Source organism: Gracilinanus agilis, chromosome 4 (assembly GCF_016433145.1).
Source record: "Gracilinanus agilis isolate LMUSP501 chromosome 4, AgileGrace, whole genome shotgun sequence".
NCBI classification, from domain to species: domain Eukaryota; kingdom Metazoa; phylum Chordata; class Mammalia; order Didelphimorphia; family Didelphidae; genus Gracilinanus; species Gracilinanus agilis.
In genome coordinates this window covers 327,101,645-327,115,502 of record NC_058133.1, presented here as the reverse complement: position 1 = coordinate 327,115,502, position 13,858 = coordinate 327,101,645, and the positions used below count along the sequence as shown (strand labels likewise).

Sequence of the window (13,858 nt, the reverse complement as noted above, 5' to 3'; positions counted from 1 at the left end):
GTAATGAATGTTGGAGGGGATGTGACAAAATTGGGACATTAATGCATTGCTGGTGGAGTTGTGAACTGACCCAACCATTCTAGATGGCAATTTGGAACTATGCCCAAAGAACGCTAAAAGACTGCCTGCCCCTTTGATCCATCCATAGCATTGCTGGGTTTGTACCCCAAAGAGATCAAAGAGAAAAAGACTTGTACAAAAATATTTAAAGCCACGCTCTTGGTGGTGGCAAAAATTGGAAAATGAGGGGATCCCCTTTGATTGGGGAATGGCTAAACAAATTGTGGTATCTGTTGGGTGATGGAATACTATTGTACTCAAAGGAATAATGAACTGGAGTAATTCCATATGAACTGGAATGACCTCCAGGAATTGATGCAGAGTGAAAGGAGTAGATCCAGCAGAACATTATATACAGAGACTGATACACTATGGTACAATAGAAAATAATATTCTTAATATATAAGTTTGATCAAAATATTCCCTGAACACAAATTTCCAATGGTTCTCCAGTGCCTTCAGGGGAAAAAAATTCAAATTCCTTATCTTTATCCTTGAATAAATCTCTGGTTCTCTAGTTTACTCTTCCTTTGTCTAAAGTGTCCTAGATTTCTGACTATGTACTTTCATCCTATCTTGTAGCTCCTTACTTACATTTTGCCTTTTTCCTAGAATTCCCCTAAATCGTTTATGGAATTGGATCGAATGGATCTTCTTTACCTGGAATTTTACAGGATGAAAAATTTCCATTTCCTAGATGATTGGCGCCTCCCTCCCTGTGACATCATGAGTTGGAGACCAATAATATCTCCCTGAATAAGATTTTTCTTCACCTAAACTGCCCTAAGTGACCCCAAACAGTCATGACTCTCAAACTGAGAACACTCATATCACCAAAAAGTGGCTATGAAGAGCAGTCCTGGGTACTTTGAGGGTACAGACACATACCTAGAAATGAGAAAGGTGAAACAGAGAAAGAATGCTATAGAGAGGGTGGCTAGACAGCACAGTGAATATAGCATCAGACGTGGAGACAGGAGGTTCTGCGTTCAAATATGATCTCAGACATTTCCTAACTATGTGACCCTGGGCAAGTCGCTTAACTCCAATTAACTAGTCCTTACCACTCTTCTGCCTTAGAACAAATACTTAGTATCAACTCTAAGACAGAAGTTAAGGGTTAAAAAAAAGAGTACTATAGAGAGCCAATGAATACAGAGACACAATGGATACAGAGAGTATCTAGTGCAAGAGTATGGATTCAGGAGAATTGAGCTGAAATATAAATACAACTTCAGATACATCATCAAATGAGATATTTGTATAGAGTGGTTGGCATGATGCCCTGGTAAATAGTAGGTGTTATATAAATGTTTATTCTCTTCCCATAAACAAGCTATTTAACCTCTAAGAGTCATAGGTTCTAACATGAAATAGTTAATCATTATTAGCATTTGTCATTATTATTAGTATTAATAATAACTAATATTAATCATTATTCTTACAATTAATCAATAATGGTACTTACCCTACCTAGCTCACTGCATTGTTTTAAAGAAATCATTTTGGAAACTTTAAAGTGCAAGCTAATATTTAATAATTAGCATTTCATATATCCCTTACTATGTGCCAGGCACTGTGCTAAGCACTTTAGGATAATCTTATTTAACAATGACATAATTATTTTCACTAGAGAAATAAATATACGCTAGTATTGATATTGGTAATTATAATTCTAAAACCTCTCCCTCTCATGCAGAATTCTTAGTTTATGTAAATTATCCAAAAATTTCCCTTCTCTCCTTTGCTTCTCTCCTTTATTTCTCTTCTTTTGTTACATCTTTCTCCTGTCCTTGATTTATTTTATTCTTGACATCTTACTCCTTTTCCTTCTGTCTCATCCTCTTAGCCTAATGAGACAGACAAGTGGATAAGGGTTAGGGTACGGTCACCTTTGATGCTGGACCCATTTCATTTTTTTTCCTCTGGCCAGAACCCCATGTTTACAAAGATCAGTACAGAAAAATTATTTAGGTAATACAGGCAGAGTTTCTTTCAGTCATGTTCTACCACCTAAGTATGTCAATGACCAATCAACAAGTTACATACATTTTCAGACAGATAAATACAAAAAAAAAAAAAAAAGCAAAACTATGATTTTCAAGATTCAGAATTCAGACAATGATTCTAACTAGCCTTAAGTCGCAAAGAGATAGGCTGTTGTTTGCATCTGGCAAATGAAATTTGGGAGGGTGTAGCAGACTAAGCCTCAGCAGTTTCTTAGAAGTGCACTTATTTGTTTAGATGTACAAAATGAGCCATTGGCAAAAACTTGTGGACACAGGTCCAAGACTGAGACTCAAACAAGTGTTTCTTCTCAGCCAAAAATGGCTCCCCATGCCATTCAGAGATTTGTGCCAGGCTAAAGAACAAACGTGCCTTCTTCTTTTTCCCCTAGAAGACCTCACAACCAGTGAATCCAGGATCTCCTCAACAGGAGAACAAGGGAGCTACAAAGATGAAGGAATTCTAACTCTAGAAGCAATTTGCAGTCCTGTTTGTTCTGTCTTGATTGCAGCAAACTTAAAGCATGAGGGTATCTACGTTCATCAAAAAATAAGAGTTGGGCCCAAGCTTGTAAATTACTGTGATATTTTTACTGAGATTGTGAAAATGTACCCTCAGTCTCTGTTGTCACAGGAACATTTTGTTGAAACATTTAAAAATATCTTGGCATGCTTTAAAAGTGCTTTCACAAAAAGAGACACAAAATTAATGGTGCATTTCAGTCAACACATCTCTTGCAGTTCTGTTTTACCCCTCCCTAAAGCCACAAGATACAACAAAGTGGGCAAAAACAAGCCCTCTGATCATTTTCTTAATAGTAAGACCAGCTGGCTAGCACTGGGCAGATCCGTGTTCCGGTCTCCCACACTGTAATGTACATTCAAACAGCATTAAGCTGGCTTTACCATTAAAAGTTGATTCACAGTGGAAGCTTTAACTACCAACACTTATAAATGAATGCTTGGAACGGAGTTCTGTAGCTAATCCACTCACTGTATTGGAAATGGGGCTTTATCCTGCCACCTCTTCAAATGACCTTGTTCCCTAGGACCCACAGAATGAAGGAGCTTTCATCTTTTAGAATCCTCTCAATTTATGATGGTCGTTTATTTCCCAAGTCATCCTACTGTTCCCAGACATCAATCCTCCTAGTACATTAGCCTGGAAATGAGTTTTCTCCCCCCACTTTGGTTATCTTATCCTCAACATGTGCAAATATTACCTCATCCATCCTTGTACTGGTGCCAGAGATTAACCCAAAGACTGTCATGATAAATGTATAATTTAAAAAATAGTCAGCTTCCTCAAAGTTTATTTTGTCAGTCTTGTTTTAAACTTCATCTTCTATTATGACGTGGCTACCAGAACTTGTCATTTTTCATTCAGCTTTGTTTCCAAGGGCGAGGGCCAAATATGATGTCATATGTTCTAGTAGCAGGGCACTTATCTAAAGGAAAAGGCTTACCAGGAGTTTTTCAAATGTTTTTATTTGTCATAATAACACACATAGGACAAGTTGAAAAACTTATTTTTGAAGGAAGCCAAAATGAAATAGGTTTTAACCTTTTGGTTAAATGAAGCATCCCTTAAAACCTTCTGAAGGAAAGAAGAATCATGTTCCTCGGGCAGTTTGGTGCCTTTAGGTCTATCAACAACCAATTGTTCATAACGAATTTATTGATTTCCTCCTCTGTATCCCAGCACTGTGCTAGATTCTGTGGGGACCAACAAAAAAGATAAAAGATGCAGTCCTTACCCATGAGAAGCTTATTATTGATTCTTAAAAAGAAAGAAGAATACTAAAAATCTTTTATCTTATAGTCTGCCAACTTTAGACATTATTTACTCTACCAGTTGATCTTAAATATACCTTTTTTATTATCTGGCTATGGGAAGAAACAAACATATACATACATATATTTATGGGAGGACATCCAAATGTCCAGTTTTCAATTAAATCACTTTCTCTCTACCCCATTACAGTCTAAAATTTGGCTTTATTTCATCATAGCAATGATTGCTTAAACTCATAAATGAGTCTATCTCCCAAACCTTACATTTGTACTAATACCTAGTTCTAGGAACTATCAAAGATGGACGGGTAAAAAAATTTTACTTTTTTTTTTTTTTAATATTCATTATCCTTAATCTCATACTGGTTCAATCACCAGTGATGATGAGACTGAAATACTGGAGTATGCCAGCATTCTTGAAGGAAGAAATGATTCACTTTTTCATTTTCAACATTTCAATTAGCAAACATTTAAATTAGCTATCTCAATTCAACAAACATGTATTAAATGACTACTGTTGCCAAAGTGCTGTCTTGGGGATTAGAAGAGATATACATTTTTTCTAATTAATAGAATTTACTTACAAATGTCTCATCCCCTCTCTTCATCATAAAAGGCATCCTCCAGGAGACAGATATACATATATAAATTACACCTTTCATATTTCCATTTTTCACTTTCATTCTCTGGAGGTAACATTCACAAATTATTCTTCAAATAAATCTGTAGCTAGGTATAATGTTCTCTTGGTCCTAATCATTTTGCTGCTCATTATCCCATGTAGTTCTTTCCAATGTTTTTTTTTTTAATTAGCCTGTTCATTGTTTCTTATGGTTCAGTGGTAGTACATCATAATTTTATGTCACATTTTGTTTAGCCATTCTCCAATTGATGGGCATCCCCTCAATTTCCAGTTGTTTGCCACCTCAAAGAAAGCTACTATAAATTCTTTGGAACATATCGGTTCTTTTTATTTTTCCAAGAAGAAATATAAAGTTCGAATGGCACATGGTGCTTATTCTCATAGAGATTATGGACTAACAGTGAGATTTGTCATATATATAGCATATGGATTGTTTGAGGAAGAAAGGGCATTACCAACGAGGGGAACAAAGGAAGGCTTTCTGGAGGACCTATCTTTTAATTTGAGTTATAAATGATGGGCAGGATTATAATAGTGGGAGTTGGGAAGAGTAGTCCAGATACAGGAAACTGCATGAATAAAAGCATGTTATACTTAGCAAAAATAATAACTGACGATTATATTGTCAGTGAGATAGGTATAATAGATTTTACTGCATTCATTTTAGAGATGAGGAAATGGAGGTTTTAGAGATTTTAAGTGATTTGCCTTTGATTCACATATCAGAGGTAAAAAAGACTGGAACAACAGAGTGCTGCTATATTGTAAAGGATTAAAAGTACCAAAAACTGTGAGGAACACACATGAAAAATATTTATAAGGCTGAGTCTCCATTTTCAAGGAATATATATTTTCAGTAAGGACACAAGTTATTCACAAACAAAGGAATAGGAGACTGATACAAGTGTATAATTCAGTACTGAATGTATAGTATAGGTAATGAATACTGCAGGAGGTTAGTAATTGAGAACACTTCATTGAAGATATTGGATTTGAGCTATCTTTTCAAGAATAAGTTGCATTTAGAAGTTTGGCGAGGGCGACACGCAGGGAAGATGTTGAGCCGACTGCAGGAGCTCCGCAAGGAGCAGGAAACGCTGCTGCGGGTGAAGGCGGCTCTGCACGACCAGCTCAATCGACTCAAGGTTGAAGAGCTGGCCCTTCAATCAATTATTAGCTCCAGAGAAGGGAATGGAATGACCCATTCTTCACCTTTAACAGAGGAACCAGAAAATATCTTGGTGCAGGTAGACAATGAATCTTCCATCAAAATGAATTACAACTAACAGCTAAGCACAAGAAACCATGCTCAAGAAGAGGAAGAGGAGGAGGAAGAAGAGGAAGAATCAGAATCCTAAAGGAGAAAGGGAAAAATCAGGATTAGTTATTTATCTAAGTAAACATTAAGATTCAGGAACTCCCTCTGTTCAATCTCGGTACAATCCTTATAGCCTATTCATGAAGAACTCTCAGAAAATGCACTATTAAAAAGACCCCGTAGCTCACAGAAGCTTTAGAATGTTGAGTTCAAACAAAAACTGATGAAAGGTAGGATATTCAAGAATCTATATTTTACCAGGGAAAAAGAGGTCAAGTTCATACAAGTTAATCAAATTAGATACATATACATACTAGAAACAAAACTCCATGTGAATTCTGTTGAAATGTTCATCTATGTACAACCAAGATAGTTTAAATATAAGGCAGCCTTTCACATTTTCTAATGCCTATTGACAATTAAAGACATGCCATTAAACTCCCATATATGCACAAAGCAAAGGCTGTATTCTAGGTTCCAGAATCTAGTAAAGGTCAAAAAGAGATGGGATTTAGTGGGATTCAGCTTCTCATATAAAAAGTGGAAGCTCTGTTTAAATGCTACTTTGAGGAATATCATGACATAAGAGCACATAATATGCTTCTTGGTATGGTTGTGACTATATCTTACTCTATCACATTGTAGTAAAATGTGTTCAGAATAAATCTTAGGTAGAAAATGCTGTCTAACGAACACCAAAGGAGAAAAGCCAGACTGAGTTCTTGTGAAAGTAGATTACGTATTATAATGATAGAATTGAATCATTTAAAACTCATTTTTGTATTTAAGGAAATGTGCCATGTTTTTAAAAATATTTTAGGAAATACTTGAGTGGATTTGTTTTTACAATTAAAGAGAAAATAGCTAAAGAAAAAAAAAGAATAAGTTGCATTTAGTTAAATATGGTTGTATTTCGAGAATGAGAGACTCACCAGACTGTGGAAGAAGCATGAGCAAAAAAAGGTGTCACAGAAGAATGATTCAGTTGTGTTTAGGGGACAATGAGAAGATCAGTTTCATTAAAGGATTGCTGGGCATGTCCTAGTGAATGAATGAATGAGTGAGTGAATGAATGAAAATGTGCTTGTTATACGTTTACTGTATGCCAAGTATTGTGCTAAGCAATGAGTCTACAAAATGAAGAGACAGACCACTCTCAAAGAGTTCTCACTCTAATTGGAAGAGACAATGGATAAAGATGCAGGGATAGAAAAACTCAGAAGTCCTTAGGGGACATTGGCAGATTGTGGGGATCTTTATCTGAGTATAGATTAGACAAGGTGACTGCTGAGGTCCCTTCCAACTCTAAAGTTTGTGACTTTATATAGTGGAATAGTAGAAAGGGAAAATCCAGATTCCCCATTTTAAACTTTCCAACTTTATAACTAATCAGTAATTTATGCTATGCTGGCTGATTCTAACTAATAAAACATCATGAGACAGAAGAGAAGTGATAGAGCATTCTAGAACATGTTGACCTAAACTATTTCTTAAATTGTTTCCTAATGATGAATTGGGCATTTATTGTTCAGGCTTTTCAGCTGGTCCATCTCTTTGTAAAAGCAAAGATACTGGAACAGTTTGCCATTTTCCTCTCCTGTTCATTTTACAGTTGAAGAACTGAGGCAAACAATGTCAAGTGACTTGTCCAAGGTCACATAGCATTGGCTGAGGCAAGACTCAAGTTCACCTTAGTTCTTCCTGACTACAGGCCCAGCACTCTACTATATCACTTAGCTACCTAATTGGTCCCTTAGTAAGAGGCATTTTCCCTTTGGAGATCATTCCTGAGCATCCTAGAACTTTTCCAAGTAACAAACTTGCCATCTAGGACAAGATCTTAGCAAGATCAATCTAGTTCACTAGGACCAGTAAAAGCCTCTCATTACTTCTACACTCATCTAACTTAAGCAACCACATGACTAATCTTTGCCATCCTCAATTTTGTTAGCATCTCCAAAAGATGTTCTCTCATTAATCAGAATGGAGAAACAACCATTTAAGGAATTAAAATTTTAGTTTTTTTAATGTTGAGTCAAATAAAATTTAGAAATGGAAACTTTCCCCAAACTGTCCATTTTTCCTAATAAAGGAAATACTACATGCCCTGGTTGGGACCTGACCCTAACTAAAAGTAGCTATTGCCTTGGAGTTCTTTCCACTTGATGTAGCTTTTGGGGATTATTTTGCTTCACTGGGATTTCCATTTCATTTCAAGTGTCTGTCCAATACCACATGGATAGTCATTGTCATAGATGGCCATGAAGATAGCCATGCTAACTCTACAGCTGAAGCAACTTCAAAAGAAACTACAGAGTGAGTTCGGCCAATGAGAGGAACACCCAAGAGAAATTGATTGCTACAGAATGTTTTTTTAGTTCAACATCTCTTTACTTACCCATTATTACTTAGTCTATGCTGGTTCATTTTGGAGTGAACACTGAACCTCACTTCATATTCATGCCTTTTCAGACTTTGTTATGATTCTTTATTTCAACTGCTTCAGGCAGGAGGGGAAAAAAGGATTGCCTTCCTTTGTCTCCCATTGCTTAGCACAGTGCCTGCCATATAGTAGGCATTTAATAGACATATATAGACTGATTGTTGACTAAATTACTATATTATGGGGGAATAATAAAAATGTAGTTTATTTGTATTTTAGAAAAGTACTTGGGATTTATTAAGTTATCCTCATGAAAAAAGATGAGGAAGGCAGGCTACATAATAATAGAATTAGGAGGGGTTGACATTCATTAATCAATAAGCAATTATTAAGTGCCAACTATGTGCTAAGCACTTGGGATATAAATACAGTGAAACAATCAGTTATTTACTATTTATTAAGGCCCTACTATATGCTAGACATTGTTCTAAGCACTAGACACAATGAAATAATCCTACTTGAAGGAATCTTACACTGTAATTAATGGTTAGACTCAAGGGGTCCTTACTAATTGATCTATGTCAAATTGGCAGAGGATTTTCAGAAGAATGCCCCAGGAATCTCTGTTTACTCTGTGCTGCTTAACACTTTTATAGAAGGCTTAGATAAAGTATGACACCATCAGATATGTCATTTGTATAAAATATGCAGATGATGATGTAGTTATTCTTAGCAATACAGGATCCAAAAAAATCCCAGAGACTCATAATCAAAAATCTCCAGAGAAAGAACTGATAGAGTCTGAATGCAGACCAGCACATATCATATTTCACTTTTTTTTCTTTCCTGGAGATCTCTTCCACAAAATGACTAATATGAAAAAATGTTTTTCATTGTTGCACATGTAAAATCTATATCAGATTGCATATCATATCAGGAAAGGCAAAAGGGGAGATAGAAAAGAAAGAGAGAGTAGGAATGGGGAAAATAAATTGGAACTCAAAAATTTTTAAATGACTGTGAAAATTATTTTTACATGTAATTGGGGAAAAATAAAATATTGGGTTTTTTAAAATGTCAATGACATGAAACAGGGAGGATTTGCCAACAATCTAGGGGATAGCTCTGGGATCCATAAAGATCTCAGCATTGCATTGCTAGCACATTGGGCAGACTTTAATAAAATGACATTCTGTAAGGATAAATGCAAAGTCTTATTCTTGGGTACAAAAAACTAATTTCCTAAGTACAAGATGGAAGATATGGTAACAGTTTACCTTTCTTTATATACCTAGTGCTTAGCACAGTGCCTGGTACATAGGTGATTAATAAATACTTGTTGACTGACTGAATAGAAAAGATTTATGGTTTTCATTAGCCTGCAAGTTCATTGTGAGTCAATAGATATAATAAAATAGAAAATAAAACTAATATGATCTTAGGCTACAATATGAGGCATAAATTCTAACAATAAGAAGATGACAGTCTCAATGTATGTGTATTCAGACCCAGCCAGAGGCCACTGAAAATACAGTGTCAAGTCCTAATACTTAGAGCTCACATTTTACATGGCTATCCCCAGCTGATCCCATGAACTGTGGCAATGAACACATGAAAGTTCCCAAGGCTTGTGCCTCGGGATCCAACTAAAGAAATACTCCCTCTTCAGTGTCTCTAGGAGACCTCTCTAGCATCCCTGCCTTACTAGGAATAGCAGGAACAGATTCCATTAAACTAAGGAGAAAGAAAGGAGGAGGTACAACGGGAGACTCGGGCAAAGAAGAAAATATACCTTGTCATGGAACCCATAGACATTGGCTAGAAGGCAATAGAATGCTAGGCCTGCTGGAAATAAAGTTAGTAACCTATTTGGGGCTTGACCTTCCTCCTCTCTTCTCTACCACCACCCATTATTCAGGGTAATGATACGGTCAGTCGTCCCTCAGATCTCTGAGTAATAGCCCAGCCAGAAGGTCTATGTAGTAATGTAATTAGGAAAGGATGATGAATAAAGAATATTCACAAAGAGCAGTGTTGGGAGAAAATAAGAAAAAAAAGTGGAAAGACAACCAGATTAAAAGAAAAAAGCTGTTGGGGCAGCTGGGTAGCTCTGTGGATTGAGAGCCAGGCCTAGAGACGGGAGGTCCTAGGTTCAAATCCAGCCTCAGACACTTCCCAGCTGTGTGACCCTGGGCAAGTCACTTGACCCCCATTGCCTACCCTTACCACTCTTCCACCTATGAGTCAATACACAGAAGTTAAGGGTTTTAAAAAAAAAAAGCTGAGTAAAATGCAAATCACAAGAAGATAAACTACAGAGATTATCATAATGACAGAAGGAAAAATGAATATGACTTTTAAAAAATCCAAATGAGATCAATCTGTTATATGGAGAAGAATCCATGAAGATAATGCATTTATCCTGCAGACATATTTCAATCCTATTGCTTTCCCTCTTAATAGCCTGGAAAGTCAGTCAACTATTCAGGCAACTAACATTTATTAAGAGCCTACTATGAGACGGGTATTGTGCTAAGTGCTGGGGACAGAGAAGAGACATCCTAAAGGATCCAGATTAAGAAAGACAGTCTGGCTGCATTATAGATACCAGAAGGGGGAATAGTGTAACGGGAGACTGAAAAGCTAGGTTGCAGTCAGGCAATGAAGGGCTTCAAAAAACAAACAAGAAAATGTAGATTTGATCCAAGGCAATAGAGATGATGAGATAATTGATCAATAATCAATCAATGAACATTTATTAAGTGCCTCCTATGTGCCTAGCACTGTGCTAAGTGCTGAAGGTACTACATTAAGTTAGTGACTATAGAATGGAAGAACTGAGTCTAAGATACAAAGGTCAAGATTAGGCTACTAACTAAAATATGTGGGTGAGTGAGAAGAGATTGAGGTTCCACAGCATGGGAAATCAAAGGGGACTTCTCAATATTTCTTCAAAACAGGAAAACCTTTTGGGAGATTTGGGAACTAGTGACTGGATAAGGGTTAATTCTCTTGACTTGTTAATAAGCCCACCCTCTAACTTAACAGTATTTAACCACTGCCTGAGGCTATATTAATTGGTGCCTTGTAAAAGGGGGAATGCTTGGCACTCAATAATTGAGATATTTTTTCTGGAAAAAAAAACAGTTTGAAAAACAAAAACCCTTGGGTGTCCTGTGAAATTAGATACGGCGCTAGCTAGTTGGGAGCTAGCCTGGTAATACAAATTGTTGTTCAACCATTTCTGTTATGTCCAACTCTTCCTAACTCTTTGTGACCTCGTTTGACGTTTTCTTTAGCAGAGATACCAGTCGTTTGCCATTTCCCCACTCCAGATGATTTTACAAATAAGCAAATTGAGGCAAAGGTGATTAAGTGACTTGCCCAGGGTCATACAGCTAAGAAGTGTCTGAGGCCAGATTTGAACTCATAAAAAAGCAGTCTTTCTATCTCCAGGCCTAACATTCTATCCACTGTGCCACCTAGCTACCCCATTTGCCACAATGGGGCATGATACTCTAAAGAGTAGAATCCAGATGTGTGCTCCTTCCTATAACAGGTCAACTGAGCCTTCAGAATTCCTAGAACTATTTCCCATGGAATTAATCCCTAGATACATTAACGAAAATACATATCTGCTCCCACCAGAGTTCCCATGCCTGGACTTTAGATATGGAACCTGCTGCCAATTACTTCCATGAGAGCTCTGTTCCTACTTTTTAGCTTTTATTGGATCCTGAGTGAGAGACCTAGAAGAATTCAGTTAAAAATGGAAGAAGGAAAACTTGGGGACACATGGAATTTTACTTTCTCTGGCGTACGCTTCACACATACCCTTATGACCCCTGTTGAAATAGGAAATATTGAAAAATACTATTTAATTTGGAGGTTAATCTGTAGTTCACTCTTTCCAACGTGCTACCACACAAGCCAGATAGGATCCTGAAGGGAACTAGGATCCATCCTACCTAGCCAGCATCTTCTTACCCTGAGGGAAGAAAAAGCATCACAAATAAAATGGACAATGTGGAAGCCCCAACTGGATTGTCATAGGCAGTCTGTCTGAAGGAGTAGGTCTTTTCTAGGAGACAAACCACTTTCAAATTCTTAATTCCCTCCATTGACTGACCTTGTGGCAGTCCCACTGAAACCATGTACCGTGGGCTTTGGCCTTAAACAGACTATATTACCGTGCCCTTATTTACTGGCATTCAGAGCCCTGAATCTTACTAGTGACAGCCTTGCAATACAATTCATCCTTCAAATTCATGCTTCCATATCATCTTTCTAGAGAAATGGAGATGTTTGTGGACTTGTCCTTTATCCTTGGATTCTTGGAACTCCCAATCCCCTCCCTAAACACCTACACATAGATATAAAACTTGAAAGAGAAAACATAGCTTGAGATTTTGAAAGGTCAGTAGAAATAATGTATTCCAACTCTCTAATTTTATCAATGAAGATATTGAGTGACTGGTCCAAGGTCACTCAGGTAATAAGTATAAGAGTCAAGATTTGAAGCCAATAGGGCAGCTAGGTAGCTAGAGAAGGGAGGTCCTGGGTTCATATCTAGTCTTAGATACTTCCTAGCTATGTGACTCTGGGCAAGTCACAACCCCCATTGCCTAGATTTACTGCTCTTTTGCCTTGGAACCAATACACAGTATTGATCCTAAGATGGAAGGAAAGGGTTTAAAAATCTGATGCCAGGTACTCTGATACCACTAGATGGCACTACCCAATTTGTGCCTCTGCATTGGCATAAATGGAAAGCTCCTGTCCTACCTACCTTATGTCCCTCAGATGGCATATGAATAAAAACAATGAGGCTTCTTTTGTTATTTGACTTCTAAAGAGCTATGAAAGACTTTTTGACAGATGGGAGGTTAAGTAGATTCTCCAAGGTACAGCCAGACTAGAACCAAAGCCTTGAAAGTCCAAATGCAGTTCTTTCCAAGATGCCACCATGTCAAAGCCTAGATATGGTACAAGCAAGGAGAAGAGAAAAAAACAAGGGTTCAAGAATATTGTTACATCTGTCAGTCTCAAATTTGGGAGAGAATTCTTGAAGGCAATGGTAGAGGAGAAGAGTGGAGGGAATAACACAAAGCCATAAGTTTGACATAGAAAATCTCCAAGACTTACTTATTTTGTTTTGTTTTATCTGGCATGTGATTTCATTGGTACAAGAAACTAGATTGGTATCTGCTCTGTGATTTGCTCAGGGTCACCTAGCCAGAATATGTCAAAGGTAGGTCTTGAATGCAAATATTCCTAACTCTGAAGCCAACTCTCTATCTACACTGCCATGGTGCATCATATCAGTAACAAATATATATATATATATATATATATGTAAATTCAAATTAAAACAACTCCAAGATACCACCTCACACATATCAGATTAACTAATATGGCAGAAAAGGAAAGTGATAAATATTGGAGAGGATGTGGGAAAATTCAGGCACTAATGTACTGTTGGTAGAGCTATAAACTGATCTAACCATTCTGAAGAGCAATTTGAAACCATGCCCAAAAGGCTATAAAATTATGCATAAGAATAGTTGGGTGGCTCAGTGGATAGAGAACCAGGCCTTGGTGATAGGAGGTCCTGGGTTCAAATCTGAACTCAGGCACTTCCTAGCAGTGTGACC

The 13,858-nt window shown here is 37.1% G+C and overlaps 1 pseudogene; it reads left to right on the top strand.

Annotated features, from left to right (window-relative positions):
- Nucleotides 1-5,558: 5,558 nt before the first annotated feature.
- LOC123247950 lies at nucleotides 5,559-5,861 on the top strand (annotated as a pseudogene).
- Nucleotides 5,862-13,858: the final 7,997 nt, after the last annotated feature.